At 40.9% G+C, this 17,309-nt stretch overlaps 1 protein-coding gene across 1 annotated transcript in view; it reads right to left on the bottom strand.

The window, feature by feature from the left end:
• LOC142203811 (RUN and FYVE domain-containing protein 1-like) overlaps positions 1–17,309 on the bottom strand; it is a 172,743-nt gene that overhangs the window by 28,181 nt on the left and 127,253 nt on the right. The window lies entirely within an intron of this gene.

Genomic DNA, 17,309 nt, shown 5'->3' with positions numbered 1-17,309 from the left:
TTAATATGCTTTTAATATGCCTAGAAGCACTCTGTCTACTAACAACAGTCACCCAAGGTCTAACACAGGATCCAATGCCACTTTCTAATAAACATCCCTAACATTGTGTTTTTAGACCTAACAACACATCTAACGCATTTCTAAGTTATATCCTATAACTATTCATCAGAGGTGTCTGAATTATTGTCAGTATCTGGAATAGCCATATAAATTTGTCCCTGCTCCTCTCTCGGCACTAGTATTCGGCCGCGAGTGAGAGCGCTGAACCTCTGCCTAATAAAGGGATTTCCTAGGCCACCCCTCTCATTAGTATGTCCAATAGGGGGCCAGAGCTTACACACATCCTCTCAGCTAGCAAGGACCGACGTCACCGTCGATCCCTACGGCACATGCACAGGTAAGTATCCAATCACATCGCAACAACATTTTTCTTTGTTATTTATATATTCACGTATATCTAGAACTTATAATGCGTTCTTCTCCTCTATTAACTATTAGAACATTGCTATATACAGTGGGGCAAAAAAGTATTTAGTCAGTCACCAATAGTGCAAGTTCCACCACTTAAAAAGATGAGAGGCATCTGTAATTTACATCATAGGTAGACCTCAACTATGAGAGACAAAATGAGAAAACAAATCCAGAAAATCACATTGTCTGATTTTGTAAGAATTTATTTGCAAATTATGGTGGAAAATAAGTATTTGGTCACCGACAAACAATCAAGATTTCTGGCTCTCACAGACCTGTAACTTCTTCTTTAAGAGTCTCCTCTTTCCTCCACTCATTACCTGTAGTAATGGCACCTGTTTAAACTTGTTATCAGTATAAAAAGACACTGTGCACACCCTCAAACAGTCAGACTCCAAACTCCACTATGGTGAAGACCAAAGAGCTGTCAAAGGACACCAGAAACAAAATTGTAGCCCTGCACCAGACTGGGAAGACTGAATCTGTAATAGGCAACCAGCTTGGATTGAAGAAATCAACTGTGGGAGCAATAATTAGAAAATGGAAGACATACAAGACCACTGATAATCTCCCTCGATCTGGGGCTCCACGCAAAATCTCACCCCGTGGGGTCAAAATGATCACAAGAACGGTGAGAAAAAAATCCCAGAACCACGCGGGGGGACCTAGTGAATGAACTGCAGAGAGCTGGGACCAATGTTACAAAGTCTACCATCAGTAACACACTACGCCGCCAGGGACTCAGATCCTGCAGTGCCAGACGTGTCCCACTGCTTAAGCCAGTACATGCCCAGGCCCGTCTGAAGTTTGCTAGAGAGCATTTGGATGATCCAGAAGAGTATTGGGAGAATGTCCTATGGTCTGATGAAACCAAACTGGAACTGTTTGGTAGAAACACAACTTTTCGTGTTTGGAGGAAAAAGAATACTGAGTTGCATCCATCAAACACCATACCTACTGTAAAGCATGGGGGTGGAAACATCATGCTTTGGGGCTGTTTCTCTGCAAAGGGGCCAGGACGACTGATCCGGGTACATGAAAGAATGAATGGGGCCATGTATCGTGAGATTTTGAGTGCAAACCTCCTTCCATCAGCAAGGGCATTGAAACGTGGCTGGGTCTTTCAACATGACAATGATCCAAAGCACACAGCCAGGGTAACGAAGGAGTGGCTTTGTAAGAAGCATTTCAAGGTCCTGGAGTGGCCTAGCCAGTCTCCAGATCTCAACCCTATAGAAAACCTTTGGAGGGAGTTGAAAGTCCGTGTTGCCAAGCGACAGCCCCAAAACATCACTGCTCTAGAGGAGATCTACATGGAGGAATGGGCCAACATACCAACAACAGTGTGTGCCAACCTTGTGAAGACTTACAGAAAACGTTTGACCTCTGTCATTGCCAACAAAGGATATATAACAAAGTATTGAGATGAAATTTTGTTACTGACCAAATACTTATTTTCCACCATAATTTGCAAATAAATTCTTACAAAATCAGACAATGTGATTTTCTGGATTTGTTTTCTCCTTATGTCTCTCATAGTTGAGGTCTACCTATGATGTAAATTACAGACGCCTCTCATCTTTTTAAGTGGTGGAACTTGCACTATTGGTGACTGACTAAATACTTTTTTGCCCCACTGTATTACAAGAGTTATGAATCACACATAAGGGGATGGGTTGCTCACATATGCTATCAAGATATTATCACAATACATATTTTAATGTATATATGTCAAATCTGTTTTTACATTCATTCCCATAGGGTTCCTGCAGTTAAATTTTAATATCCAATATGCCTCTCTCTGGAGAAGCATTTTTTGACAATTCCCACCTCGTTGTGGTTTTTTACTTTTTCTATAGCATAAAACTCCATAGATGACATATTGGTTTTATGTACAGTAGAAAAATGTCTGGAAATTCCAGACATATGTTCAGAAGATGTTTTGTTACTGTCCGTAACGTGTTCCGCTATGTGTACTTTCAAGAGTCTTGTAGTACACCCTATGTAATCTTGTTTGCAATCTTTACATTTGATGTTATATCCTACATGGTGGGAATTGCAATTAAGGAAAGAATTAATTTTGACTTTTGCTCCAGACTTATAACTAGAAATACATTCCTTCTTAGGGCCCCTTCACACGGAGTTTACGCTCCGTGTATTCTGTTCCTTTTTGCATGTGTAAAATGTACAGAATACACCGAGCGCATACAGAATACACGTGCGTAAACACCGTGTGAAGGGGCCCTTATTTGTATATTTGCATACTGCACATCTGCTGTTTCCACATTTGAAAAAAACTTTAGCAGGTGTCACAGTGGATGAACAGGTTTTACTGTTCACAAAAACACTAGGGGATAACATATTCCCCAGTGTCTTTCCTTTTTTGGCTGCAAACCTGACTCCTTGATCCAATATTTTTTTTTAGTTACAGGGTCCGTCTTAGAATGGATAGGTTATTGTTAATAATTTTAATTATATTTTTATATTGTGGACTATATGCTGTAGAGAACACTACATTTGGGTTTTCTTTTATGTTCCTCTTGCCACCTTCTTGTAATAAGGAATTTCTGGATCTTTTTTCAGGTAAATGTTTTGCTCTAGTTAATATCCATCTAGGATACTTTCTTTTTTTTAAGTTTTTTATTATTCTGGCAGAATGGCATTTGAAATCCTCTTTTGATGTACACGCACGTTTTGTTCTCATCAAAATCGCCTAATGAAATACGCAGCTTAATGTTGCACACCTAATGAACTAACACTGGTGTAGTTGGGGGGGTTTATATTCTTTATTCACTTTATCTGTAATCATAAGGGACATGCATCAATATGGAGAGTAGGACCTCCCTTCTTCTTGCTATCTGAGGTGCACTACAATAAGTGTCCTTACATACTATCTAGTAGTTATACATTAGCATCAAGTTCTCAGTCATTCCTAACATCAGTGACTGTATCAACATATACTGAACAATACAATATGAGAATATAACAACAACATGGCTGCAGCAATTAATCACTGTACCTGTAATCATAAGGGACATGCATCAATATGGAGAGTAGGACCTCCCTTCTTCTTGCTATCTGAGGTGCACTACAATAAGTGTCCCACCAGAAACACACCTCTGAGATACATGGTCCCACTCTAGTGTCAGATTACAGGACCTGTAAACTGCTAGTCTGACACTAGGTAATATCCAAATTTTTGTGTGGTGGATCTTTCTGTATATATCTCACATTCTTCCCCACTAAATTAATGTCGTCCTCGACATTCCGCATTTCCGCAATTATGTGGATTGTCTTAAGGTACTTTAGTAATTGAGAACAATCAATTGGTGGTGATATCTCCAATAGAGGTCAATGCCTCATTGTGACATATGTTCCTATAAAATGTCACAAGTTACTTCTAGGTCCGTTGCTAGCTAAGAGACCTAGAAGAGCCAATGTTAGCACTGGTTCTAAGTAGTATTGGACCACCATGCATAACAATGCTACTACAATATCTGAACCTCATTTTATGAGGTGGAGATTGGTCAGGTCTAATTTTTGCATTAAATACGACCACATGACCATGTAACCTCACAGTTTCTATCGCTAAACAACTAGAAACATTTCCAAATAAACAAACTAATTGTAAACGTAACAGTGCAATTGCTTTGAAGGTAAATAGTCTTTATATCTGCTCACAGTTCTCCAGAAAATATGCTGGTGGTAGGTACCATTCAGGTTGTTTCTCTTGGCCAATGGTTTTCACTACCTGTTTAGCATGAAAACTTCTTGGTACCCTACTTGGTTCTCCCATGGTATCATAAGTAAGTGTAACCGGCCTTCGCCTTTCTCTCGCAACAGAAGATCTTTTCAAAGTCTGTTGTCCTGAAGTTTCTGTTTCTTCATCTGTTTCTGGGTCTGTTGATTCAGATTTCTCCATCCATACTTCTTCCTCTGGAGTTGTTGCAGATTCCTCTGATGACTTTTCTGACTCTGACAGTAGACCTTCAGGTGATGCCAAGATCTCTGATGAATTTTGTGGTTCAAATTCTGCTGCGTCAGGATTAAGTTTACTGCCTTGTGTTGTATAGTTATCTGTTGTAGGTGAACTTAATGAACACATTTCATCTTCTTCATCAACACTATCAGTTTCATATCCTACATGTGATGTTGGTTTTGGTCGCTTTGCTTTGGAGGATCTCTCTTGGCCTAACAATTCAGCAGTCTGCTGTACATCTGGAAGATAGTCACAAGATAATAACAGATTACGGTGCAAAATCCTTGATCTGTTGCCACCTGACTCTGGTTTTACCTCATACACTGGACTGTTTTCGTGTTTTCTTCTCACGACAACATAAATCTTATCTTCCCAATAGGAGCGAAGTTTTCCTGGTCCTCCTTTCTCATGTAAGTTCTTCACTAGAACTCGACTTCCTGGAGTAAGTTCAGCACCATGACTTTTTTGATCATAGTATTCCTTGCTTTTACATGCTGACTTCTTTGCTGTTTCTGAAGCTATTTTATAAGCTTCTGCCATTCTCTTTTTCCAGACTGTAACATAATCCGCGTAAGTTTTGTATTTCTCTGATACTGGAGTGTCAAACATTATGTCAATTGGAAGTCTTGGTGATCGACCATACAATAGGTAGAAAGGTGAATACCCTGTTGCTTCACTTCTAGTACAATTGTAAGCGTGGACAACTTTTGACAAAGAATTCTTCCAGTCTTGCTTTTCTTCCTCTGTAAGAGTTCTCAACATTGACAACAACGTACGATTAAAACGTTCAACCTGTCCATTACCCTCTGGGTGATATGGAGTTGTATGAGAATTCTGAATTCTGCAGTATTTCCCAAGTCTTGCAAATAACTGATTTTCAAATTCTCTTCCCAGATCATGGTGTAATTTTGTTGGAAAGCCAAACTTTAGAGCAAAATCATTAAATATCTTGTCTGCTGCAGTCTTACCAGACTTGTTTGTGGTAGCATATGCCTGTGCAAACCTTGTAAAATGATCCATTACAACAAGGATGTACTCATATCCTCCTTTGCATTTTTCCAGATGCAGAAAATCAATCGATACCATTTCAAAAGGATAGGTGGAGACAATGTTGTTCAATGGTGCTCTGGTTGGTTTATTGGGACGTTTGTCTTTTAGACACTTGCATTCTCTGGTGACATAATGCTCAATATCCTTCTGCATATATGGCCAGAAAAAGCGTTCTCTAACAAGATTGACAGTTCTTTCTACTCCTAAGTGTCCCATTTGCTCATGGAGTTCTTTGAATACTGTCCTATGGTAGACTTTTGGCAGGACTAATTGTAAGTTATGGCTAGTCTTCCTATAAAGAATACCATCTGAATTGAGGTATAACTTAGACCATTCTCTGAATAAGGCAGTTACAGCTGGTGGTTCTGTTTGTCTCTCCTTCTTAGCCGGAAATCTGTTTTGATGTTTGTAGTGTAGCAGTCTCCCAATGATCTTGTCTTCTTCTTGTGCTTTTCTGATAGTTTCTTTTGGGAGCTGGTTAACGCTTGCTCTGAGGCTTTGTTCAGCTTCTCCAGCTGTACTTTCTACAGTTACAGGGCACCACCATGGCATATGTTCCTCCTCTTGTATCTGAACTGCTTGGACAGTGCTACCAATAGCTTCCATGCTGATTTCTTGGGAACATTCCTTCATATACTGGTCAGGATCTAGTGGCATTCTTGACAATCCATCAGCGTCTGCATTTGCTTTCCCTGGGCGGTATTTAATGCTAAAATTGAAGTCTGCAAGTTCTGACACCCATCTATGGCCAGTTGCATTTAATTTCGCTGTAGTGAGAACATAGGTAAGTGGATTGTTGTCTGTATATACAACAAATGATGGACTATAGTACAAGTAGTCTCTAAAACGGTCACATATTGCCCATTTCATTGCCAAAAACTCAAGTTTCCCCGAGTGCAAATGGTAGTTTTTCTCTGCTGCAGTAAGAGTTCTTGAGCCATAACCAATAACTCTCAACTTGCCATTTTGCCTTTGATATAGGACAGCACCAAGTCCTTCCTGAGACGCATCACAGTGCAGTATGAATGGGATGTTGAAGTCTGGATATCCCATCACTGGTGGCTTAACTAACAAATCAATCAGTCTCTCCAGGATTTCTTGATGATGGGCAGTCCAATTGATGGGCTGATGTGCAGGAAGTTGACTTTTTCCCTTCTGTTTGGATCTATCTCTCTTTGCTTTCTTTTGTGTGGGTGATGGTGAACAAGGCCCTACCGACAGTAGATCATACAGTGGAGCGGCAATCCGGGAGAAATTTTGAATATATGTCCGGTAGTAAGACAGAAAACCTAGTATTTTTCTAAGCTCTCCCACTGTAGATGGAGGTTTGTTTTTCAAAGCCATTACTGGAGCAATTTCTGCTGGATCCATAGTATAGCCATCAGCAGAGACACTCTTACCTAGGAACCGGACTTGTCTTTTGAACAGCTCACATTTCTTCGGTGTTAGCTTGATTCCATGCTGTTGGTAGCGCTGAAGCACAGTCCGTACATGTTCCACATGTTCAGTGAAAGACTTACTGTGAACCAGGTTGTCATCAAGATATGGTTGACAGATACTGTCTCTCAGTCCTTCCAAGCATTCTTCCATGCTTCTCTGAAATTCCGCTGGAGCTGAGCTGAGCCCAAAAGGAATACGGATCCATTCATATAATCCCCAAGGTGTTATAAAGGCTGTCAAAGGCCTACTGGATTCTTCCATAAATCCTTGGTGATAGGCTTTCCCTTGATCAAGCACAGAAAACCATGAACTTCCTGACAAACTATTCAGCATATCTTGGATTCTCGGTATAGGATGACGGTCAGGAACTGACTTCTGGTTTAGTTCTCTATAATCACAGCAGAGTCTCAGGCTACCATCTCGTTTTCTTACACATACTATAGGAGAAGAGTAGGATGATTTTGACTTTCTAATCCATCCTCTATTTATCAGGTCTTGTAGGTACTCCTTCACTTCGTTATGAAGCGGTTTTGGCACCGAAGTATATGTCTTTTTAACGGGGGTGGTGTCTTTTAGATTAATCTTTAATTGGAGTGATGGAATACATCCAACATCAGACTCATCTCTGGAGAAGGCATGACATTCTTCTCTTAACATCTGCCTTACTATGCACTGTTCGTCTGCATCAAGATGATCCGTAGGAACCGGAGGATCCCATTCCTCTTTAACTGAAGACACTTCACCCTCTGCTTTGTCAACATTTTCCACTGTTTGTATGTTTGCAGTCAGAGAAGAAACTTGAACAGGTTTTATGCAAGCTGGGTATACCGCTTTGACTGTTTCCAAGTGACCCAACACGGTTTTTGGATCCAGTACAATATCATGTTTAGTGGGGTTCATTACTGGAATGGTTACCCGAGCATAGTTGTCATAAGGTACAATCACAACTGTCTCATCTGTATATATTCCCTCTGGTAACTGTGCAGTGTTACTTGGCACAAAGAGCTTTTCCTGGTTCTTCTTATGAGGTCCCACATGGACACCACACTTGACACCCATTATAGTACCTGCAGGAATAATGGTACGACGTACTCCAGTTCTTACCTCCTTCACAAATGTTTCTGCTTGGCTCACTTGGACGGCTTTTACCACCATCTCTGCTCTTCTTGTCGGCAGTGAAAATGATGCAGCCAGTGTACTCACCAAAGATGATGAAGGGATTTTTCTCAGGATGACTTCCTCAATCACATTATATCCAATGATTGGCTCTTCAGCTACATTATTGTCACTGGATACTAGAAAAGGCACCAGAAGTTCTATGTTGTCATTACCAGAGGACAGCTGGAAGGTTACTTCTATCCAACCAATGAAAGGAATTTCGGTCTTGTTTACCGCTCTCCCGCATAATGGTTCAGAGCCTAGTAATTCTTCCACTGCCCTTACTTCTGTTTGAGGAAGGTACTGCTGCCGCCAACTTTCATTGATGATACTTGCTTGAGCTCCAGTGTCCCATAATGCCTGAAGAGGAACCCCATTTAGTTTACATAGGACCATACACCTTTTTCCTATTAAATTGATGAGTTTTCTTTGGCCTCTCGACACACTTTCACTCATCTGTAAGTTAGTTGTCGTGCACTTCCTAGAAGTGACTTGCTGTATATTGTTCTGTTGAAGCTCCAGTTGTTGGATACGATCACATACATTTTGGAAATAAGTATGTAGCAGATTTTCTTTGGCTTCCATACCTGAAGATGGTACTTTCTTTGGTTGGGACTGGGGCTTGGCACAGGTTACTGATTGTCCCTCATCAGCAACCTCCTGTCTTTTAACTGTGCAGATCTGGGTGCACAACATCCCCTAGCATAATGTCCTTCTTTACCACATTTGTAGCAGTGGCGACATGTATGACCTTGATTTGATGTCTTGCAGGCCTCACAAATTGGATTCTGCTTATTTCTGGAAGTTACTTGGGATGAAACCAATCTTGGTTCTTGAGAAGTCTTAAGTAACTTTTTCAATTCTGACATCTCATTCCTCAGTTCTTTCACAGCCTCCTCCCAGTTTGTCACTTCTGTATCTCCTGAAGGTGGAACTTTCTTTGATTTTAGCGTAGGTGGGGCGGTTTGAGTTGTAGATGACTCTACTTTTGTAAGTAATCCTTGTTGTGTGGTACCAGCCTGCATTTCGCCAAGTTTGCTGATTTTGCTGGAAGAGTACTTCTTTAATTTCTGTTCCCTCTCTTGTTCCCAACTGGCAGCTTCATTCATTTTCTTTATTAATACGTCATCAGTGACAGTGTGATCATCCAAATAAGGTTTCAATTGGAATTTAATGTGTTCACTGAGCAGTCCTGTTCCTACTGATCTCAGGAATTTCCTTTGAATCAAATCCGTTTCAAATTTTTCCTCTGCTCCCACTTCTCTAGAGGCAAAGAGAAGTCTGTCCTTTAGTTCTATAGCCCTGAAGAGGAAATTTTGAGGAGATTCTTTGCTGTCTTGCGAGATATTTACCAGCCGGTGGTATAAGTCTGAGTTGCTCTCCTCCTTGTAGTGTCCTTTTAGGATAGTCTTCAGCTGTGGCAGTGTTAGATCACTTTTCATCTCTAACATATTTCTTATACTCAGGCCGGGGCTTATTGCTTTAACTACTGCCTCAATCACTTCTAATTCACTGTAGCCCTTTTGCAGTCCCATGTCTATCTGGTGCATGAGATTTGTGTAAGACAGTTTGTCTTTTTGACCTCTTTCACCAATTTGACCACTAATTTTAAAGTCTTTCCGTATTGTCATTTCTGGCCACATGTTCTGTGGAGAAGTCCTGCAGTACGTCTCTCTCTCTGACACCTCTTGCTTTGTTTGACTTGATGTCTCAGAAACAAGGGCTTTTTCTAACAGTTTGCTAGATTCCTGGAATGCTTTCTGCAAAGTAAGGTACTGTGCCTTTAAATCTTCCAATTGAGTCTGGGTCTTAGTCTCTTTTGCCTGTGCCCCGACCTCTGCCTCTGAATGCAGATCTGTAATGAACTGTTTGCACTTTTGGAGGAACAGACAGGTAACATCTTCATCCTCTGTTTCTCCCACTTCATCAAGCAGTTTATTGATGGCATTCAGCAGGTGCCTGCAGGTTCTGGCTTTGGAGATTTGCTCCCCTGGCACTTTAAGATATTTGCTAACAGCACCCAGTTCATCAAATGTTAGATGCAGCAAGGACTCACTAATGTCATTAATACAGCTCTCCACATCCATTGTCAGTCTGCTGGGCAGGATCTCACTGAGGGGACACTCACAGGATATCACTGAGATGGCTGCACTGTACAATTGGTTCTTTTCTATCTCTTATTGAGTGAATTCTGCTCTGTATCTTCTATGAATTGTCACTACATCCCATCCTCGTCGCCATTTTTGTTGCACACCTAATGAACTAACACTGGTGTAGTTGGGGGGGTTTATATTCTTTATTCACTTTATCTGTAATCATAAGGGACATGCATCAATATGGAGAGTAGGACCTCCCTTCTTCTTGCTATCTGAGGTGCACTACAATAAGTGTCCTTACATACTATCTAGTAGTTATACATTAGCATCAAGTTCTCAGTCATTCCTAACATCAGTGACTGTATCAACATATACTGAACAATACAATATGAGAATATAACAACAACATGGCTGCAGCAATTAATCACTGTACCTGTAATCATAAGGGACATGCATCAATATGGAGAGTAGGACCTCCCTTCTTCTTGCTATCTGAGGTGCACTACAATAAGTGTCCCACCAGAAACACACCTCTGAGATACATGGTCCCACTCTAGTGTCAGATTACAGGACCTGTAAACTGCTAGTCTGACACTAGGTAATATCCAAATTTTTGTGTGGTGGATCTTTCTGTATATATCTCACATTAATAAAGAATGTAATGTACACAACGTCCAACCATGGATGGAATCTATAGTTATAGCAAAGAGGTATTCATTAGTGTGGTATATAGACGAGGCAATAGTTGGCATATAGACAAGGCAATAGTTATTGTAATACAGACAATGGTCTAAAACATTTGCATTGAGCCTCATCTAAATAAAATTGGCATACTGCGTATACCCCTATATATCAGGTTCCAAAGTTGTAATTAAGGGAATAGACACTACATTTGTATGCCATCCACATCCAAATAATATACCCCAATAACATTATAATCACGCTTATATACCACATATACCAAAAATGCCCCCCTATAAGATCCCCAACTATAAATCTAAATGAAACAAGCATAATTTATAGTATCATTCAGACCCCAGGGCTTGTATGTTTTTAACAAGTGGGTCCATCTAGCCTCTCTTTGCAAGACCTTACAATCGAAGTCTCCACCTCTTGGGGATGGATAGACCAATTCAATGCCCTGAAATGAAATGCAGGAAACATCTCGACCATGTTTTTCCCATACGTGTCTAGCAACAGGTGTATCAACCTGCCGCAGTACATTGTTGACATGATCTAAAATTCTTTGTCTAAACTCGCATATGGTTTTACCCACATACTGCGTGTTACAGCATCAAACCGTCTTTCAGTTGAGGAACAAACAAACGTTTTTCTAGGGTTAATATGCTTACACGCCTTACAACTTCCACAACGATGGGTACCTGTCAATTGAGACGTATGGCTTGTCAGCCAGTTTGTAGGATCCAGCGGTTTTAAATGACTATGCACAAGTTTGTCTCTTAAAATTGGTCCCCTCCGGTAAGTAATTGCGGGGAAATCATTCAACAATGGACCTATGTGAGGATCAGTTTTCAAGATACTCCAATGACGATACAGAATAGTTCATGTCTCTGCATATGCTTTGTCATAGGTCCCTATTATCCACACATCCTCTGTTTTCTCTCTTGGCCTTGATGTCAATAGTGCCGTACGCTCTGCGCATGCTGATATGCCCCTTTGATAACATTTTCGGGGTATCCCCTTTGATGAAATCTCTCACCCAATTCATTGGCAGCTTGCTGGTATTGTGAGAAATGGGTGCAGTTCCTCCATATATGGAGGAACTGCCCCTTGGGTATCCCTCTCCGGAGCCAATGTGGGTGCCAACTGTTCCACCTCAATAAACAGTCTCCTTTCTGTGGACTACAGTGCTTAGTCTACCCAATGGGGACTTGTAAATCTTTAAATCCAGAAATGTAATTGTGGATTGATGGATTTCTGATTTAAAATATAGTCCAAGGGTATTAATATTGAGGACCCTAACAAATTCTGTGAACTGATCCCCAGTACCCTCCCAGAGGATCAGCACATCATCTATAAATCTAATCCACATTAAAATAGACGATGACCAGCACTCCATATCGTCCGAAAACACCACCTCCCTCTCCCACCAGCCCAGGAACATGCTGGCATAGGTAGAGGCACAGGGGCTCCCCATTGCCACGTCCCTGAGCTGGTGGAAGAAGTGGCGGTCGAACAGGAAGGAATTATTGTGCAAAACAAAACGCAGAAGCTCCATGACAAATTCATTGTGAGCGGCAAATTCATTGCCCCTCGAACGAAGGAAGGCCCCCACAGCCCCACACATATAAAAGTAGAATAAAGATGTGCTGCTACAGACCCACCATTTGGATGTCTTACAACTGCACAAAGAATGTTGTTGAACATATCACACCATTATCATAGCTACCATAATCACCTGCACTTACCAAAGAAAATATGGACATCAGCCTCGAAGCACCGTGACCTCTACCTGCAGCCTTGTATACACCTACGAATCCCACTTTTTTAAAAAATAAAACATAACTTTTAATAACGTTTTCTCTAAAATCTTTCTGTATATTTTAAACAAACACACACTGCCAAGAGGCAATAACAGTGACTCTTTGTTTCACATAGTCACACTGTTTTACTATCCAACTTAATCAATGAAGCTCACAGACCCACTAAATTAGTTTAGGTAAAGGCAGGGTTAATTCCCCTCTGAGCTACTTTAGTCTTTCAGAGTTCTCTTTCACTCATCTGCCTCTCACTTTGTAAGTCAATGGGAACTGCTTACAGGCTAATCTCTAATGCAGCTGATTAGTTAAACTACAATGTATTGTTTTCTTTTCTGACTGGGGGGAGAGAACAAGAGAAGAGTTTCAAGATCACTAATCTGGTCAGTCTTATCTGATCTAGGCTGTCCTTCCCAGATACAGCGGGTGCAACTATGCAAATCTCTTCCCCTAGATAAGATTGTCTCCCTGCTAAGTAAACTACTGCAGTTAGAGATGCCTATTAACCTCTATAAGGCTTCCTCAACGCGTTTCCCTATTCCATAGGTTCATCAGGAGGATCTACAATAAGTTTTTGATGTGGCTCATAATACAGCGGTACAAGATATGCGGTGAAAACCGCAGTTCCCGGGGCCTTGAAGGTAGACCCCGGTACGGATATGTGTCTGACTCTACCTGCAGCCCCAACATACATTTCGCTCTCGCATAACAATGCCATATGTGGGTATAAACTGCTGTTTGGGAACAGACGGGTAAAGAAGGGAAGGAGCGCCATTTTTGAGCTTTTAGAACACAGTTTCGTTTCTGGACATTATGCCACCTTTGCAGAGCCCCTGAATTGGCAGTAAAGTACAACTCACAGACACATAACCCCACTTTGAAAAGTACACCTCTCAAGTGATTTATCAAGTGATGATGGAAGCATTTTTAACCTTTGAGCATTGCATTAATTTCATTTCCAGAAATGAAAGTGCAGCTGATAATGAAAAGTAAAAAGTACAATTTTTCTATAGATATGACATTTCAGTGCCCGATATGATGTGCCCAACTTGAGTCAGCGGAGACACATACTCTATAAACCGTTAAAGTGTATCCCAGGCAAAACAGCTTTTGGATACATCTCTGATACAAGCAAGGCACAATATATCACTCACTGAAATGTATTCCTGGATAAATTTTCACCATCATCGTGTATTAATTTCAGGAAAATTAATTAATGCAACACATGGGGGTTAAAAATGCTCCCTGTACCCCTGGATAAAATCCTTCAGGGGCGTAGTTCCAAAATGGGGCCAAATGTCAGGGAATTCCTCTCTACTGCCATTTCAAGGTTCTGCAAAAGTGTAATGGCGTTCAAAGGCCAAACTGTCTAAATCTGTGCTTGGCTGTGCCCTAATCTCAGTTTATACCCACATATGACATTAAATGCGTTATCCTGGGTACAACAGTGTCATACAGGTGGGCATAAACTGCAGTTTGGCCACACAGTAGGGCACAGAAGTGAAGGAGCTCTATGTGGCTTTTGGAGTCTATATTTTGAGGTTTCGTATCTGGACACCATGCCATATTTGCAAAGCCTCTAAAGAACCAGTAAAGTGGAATCCCCTAGGGAATGACCCCATTTTGAAAACTGCACCCCTCGAAGAATGTATCGGGGGTAGGGAGCATTAGTATCCCAGACGTGAATGTACAGTGTATAGTGAAAAGTGAATATGTATGCTGTGCAGTGACATTGAGAACACCAAATTCCCTACTATTTATCCAGCAGCTCCTATGATTGGGGAGGGGGTGGGAGTCACTTCTGGTGTCTTTTCCATTTTGTGCTCTAAATTTGGACTGTACTCTGATATACGCTCACACAGCTTATACATTCTCTTTCTGCCGCAGCCAGTTGTGTTCTAATGATTTGGCGATTTTGGGAGTTTTTGTTTGCACATTGTACAAGCTATATTTATTTATTTATTTTTTCTGGCGATGCAGCCATATAAGGGCTTGTTTTCTGCGGGACAACCTGTGCTTTTTGTTGGCACTGTTTTGGGGTACATATGCTTTTTTGATCACTTTTTATAGCATTTTTTTTAAGGGGAGATGGTGAAAAATCATTATTTCCTTGCTTTATTAATTTATTTATTTTTGCACACATTTCGCTTCTTTTTTTTTTTTTTTTTTTCCTACTTCTTAGTGATGTCCCACTAGGGAACCTGAACCAGCGATGGTCTGATCGCTGGATCAGCTCTATAATACACATGTACTGCAATCTATAGGCTGACTTCCTCACTTCTTGGCAGGATCACGTAGCCTGTGGTCCGTAGCCTGTGGTCACTGGCCAGACCCCAGGCTGCAGAAGATGCATATGGGCACCCATGATATTGCCAAAGGAGGTGCCGAGAAGGACATTTGGCATGGCTAAACCACTTGGATGCCGTGGTCATGTTTCAGGGGTTAAGGAGCAGATTTTTGCTGTCAGTTACAGCTAACACCAGCTTCTGATGCCACCCACAGGCGGCAGCTAGAATCAAGGAAAGTTTGTTACTGCAACAAACTTTCCCTGTTATGGCTATTACATACTCAGGACCTAAATCTATCAGGTCCTGATCATATCTCTGTGAACAACAATATCTGCAAGTATTAGCTGCTGGTGTTCACTATTATTTATTATTGAATTTTTGTGTCTGATATGCTAACTATACTTCTTAATGTCAAGTGGGTGGTGTCAAGCAGAAGGAGGAAAGGGGGCATGATTCTGAGATTTGGCACTGTCCATCTTTGACTGCAGCTCTCAGGGAGGGTGGGGACTGGATGTTTAGAGAATACGTTATTACAATATGTTATATATTGTCAGGGTCTGGGGTTGCTAGGTAGGGTGGCATAGACAGAAAAGTCTATGCTTCTTTAGTCCAAAACAAAGGTAGAGTTTATTTTCACTCAAAAAGGTAGTGCAGCAACAAAAGGAAACAATACAAAAATAAATGCCTGCCCGGCTAGGCTCTAACTAAACATAGTATAGGTTACCTCACCTAGAATAACAGAAATCAAAAGCCAGTAGAATCATTCAGGACACAGCTCCAAAAAATATGACCTCTTTCTTTGGCTTTCCAGCCAAACTCTGCCCAAAGTGTTGCTGCTGGAGCAACTTCTTAAACTCCCTTGATGATGAGACTCTAAACAGCTGAGTTGCTGCAAGAACAACCACAAAGTGTGGACTGGAGGGGGGTGGAATGACAGGTCCCACTGCCAACCTACCTGCCATTCCTAAAAAAAAAACAGCCCAATAAACAGAACTTTGAAATAACACCCAGCAGACTGAGTTATCTGCTGAGAACCATTCTTTCTGGAGTTTTTCATCTCACCCACATGAGTAGTCTGGGTGACATGTACATCCCCTCCATGATATGACCAGCCATCGGCTTACAATGTACGTTACAAAAGAAAGTTAATAATTATTATTTAATGAAAAATAAATAACTTTAATATAGTCCAAAAAAAGTATAGTCTGCTCAGTTATAGATGTGTACACTAGAGATGAGCGAACACTGTTTGGAACAGCCGTTCCGAACAGCACGCTCACAGCACTCTCCCATAGAAATGAATGGAAGCGGCCGGCACGCGAGGGGTTAAGCGGCCGGCCACCGGCAAAGTCTGCGTGCCAGTTGCTTGCATTCATTTCTATGGAGCGTGCTGTTCGGATCAGCTGATCCAAACAGTGTTCGCTCATCTCTAGTGTACACTTATTGTCATGAAAATAATAGTATTATGGGCCAAAGCAATTGGTTCTTGGTCAATAACCACACAATTTTGTATGTAATACTGATGCATTACCGTCAAAATCATGCGGGCATATTAGCAGGATTTTGGCCATGAGTGGCAGCCAGTCTATCTTTATCCTAAAGTGTAAAAGCTACAATGCACTAAGCCTTACTATGGAGACTGATCAATATACTGACAGGAGACATTTTTCACAGTTCTCACAGTTTCTCTTGAAATATTTCCAGAATTACGGCAGAGCCGCCACAGATTTTCATCAATTGCTAAAATTGCATTAAAAAGAAAAACACAACAAAAAAAAAAAAAAAAACCCTTTTGTAAATGCACTCATTGCAATACATCAGAATGAAGCAAGTGCGAACGGCACCTGTTTGGCATTAGACTTGTCGAGAAAACACATCAGCTGTTTCTTTTGTGATTACAGGGTCTGCAGTGTTTCATGGAAACAATCTAGAATAATTTATTAATACTAGAGGTAAAAATTCATTGTAAAAAATATTATACTCATTTCAAAATAGAACTTCAAAACATTAGTAAACATGCAATTGCTCTTGAAAAACAGGAATATTTGGCTGCTATGATAACATAATGTAAATAAAACTCAGCCTGATAATATTTGTTTTTCCATAACTTGTGACTAACTTCCATGTGCTGAACAGCATGAGGGCTGCTGATAAATATAGGAATCACTGATTCCTCTGACCAAATGCCCGCCCACAGCATTTTTTTTTAAAATAGACTGGGGTCCGTGAACATTGCAATAATGCCTATATATAGCTGCATCTCTCCTGAAGTGATCTTGTGGCCATACACTGCATCAGAAATGGAAGAAAAGCGATGGTTTGAAGTGAT

The sequence above is a fragment of the Leptodactylus fuscus genome, chromosome 5, assembly GCF_031893055.1.
Source record: "Leptodactylus fuscus isolate aLepFus1 chromosome 5, aLepFus1.hap2, whole genome shotgun sequence".
Classification (NCBI taxonomy): domain Eukaryota; kingdom Metazoa; phylum Chordata; class Amphibia; order Anura; family Leptodactylidae; genus Leptodactylus; species Leptodactylus fuscus.
The sequence above is the reverse complement of the archived record's forward strand: the minus strand, read 5'-3'. Positions and strand labels throughout refer to the sequence as shown.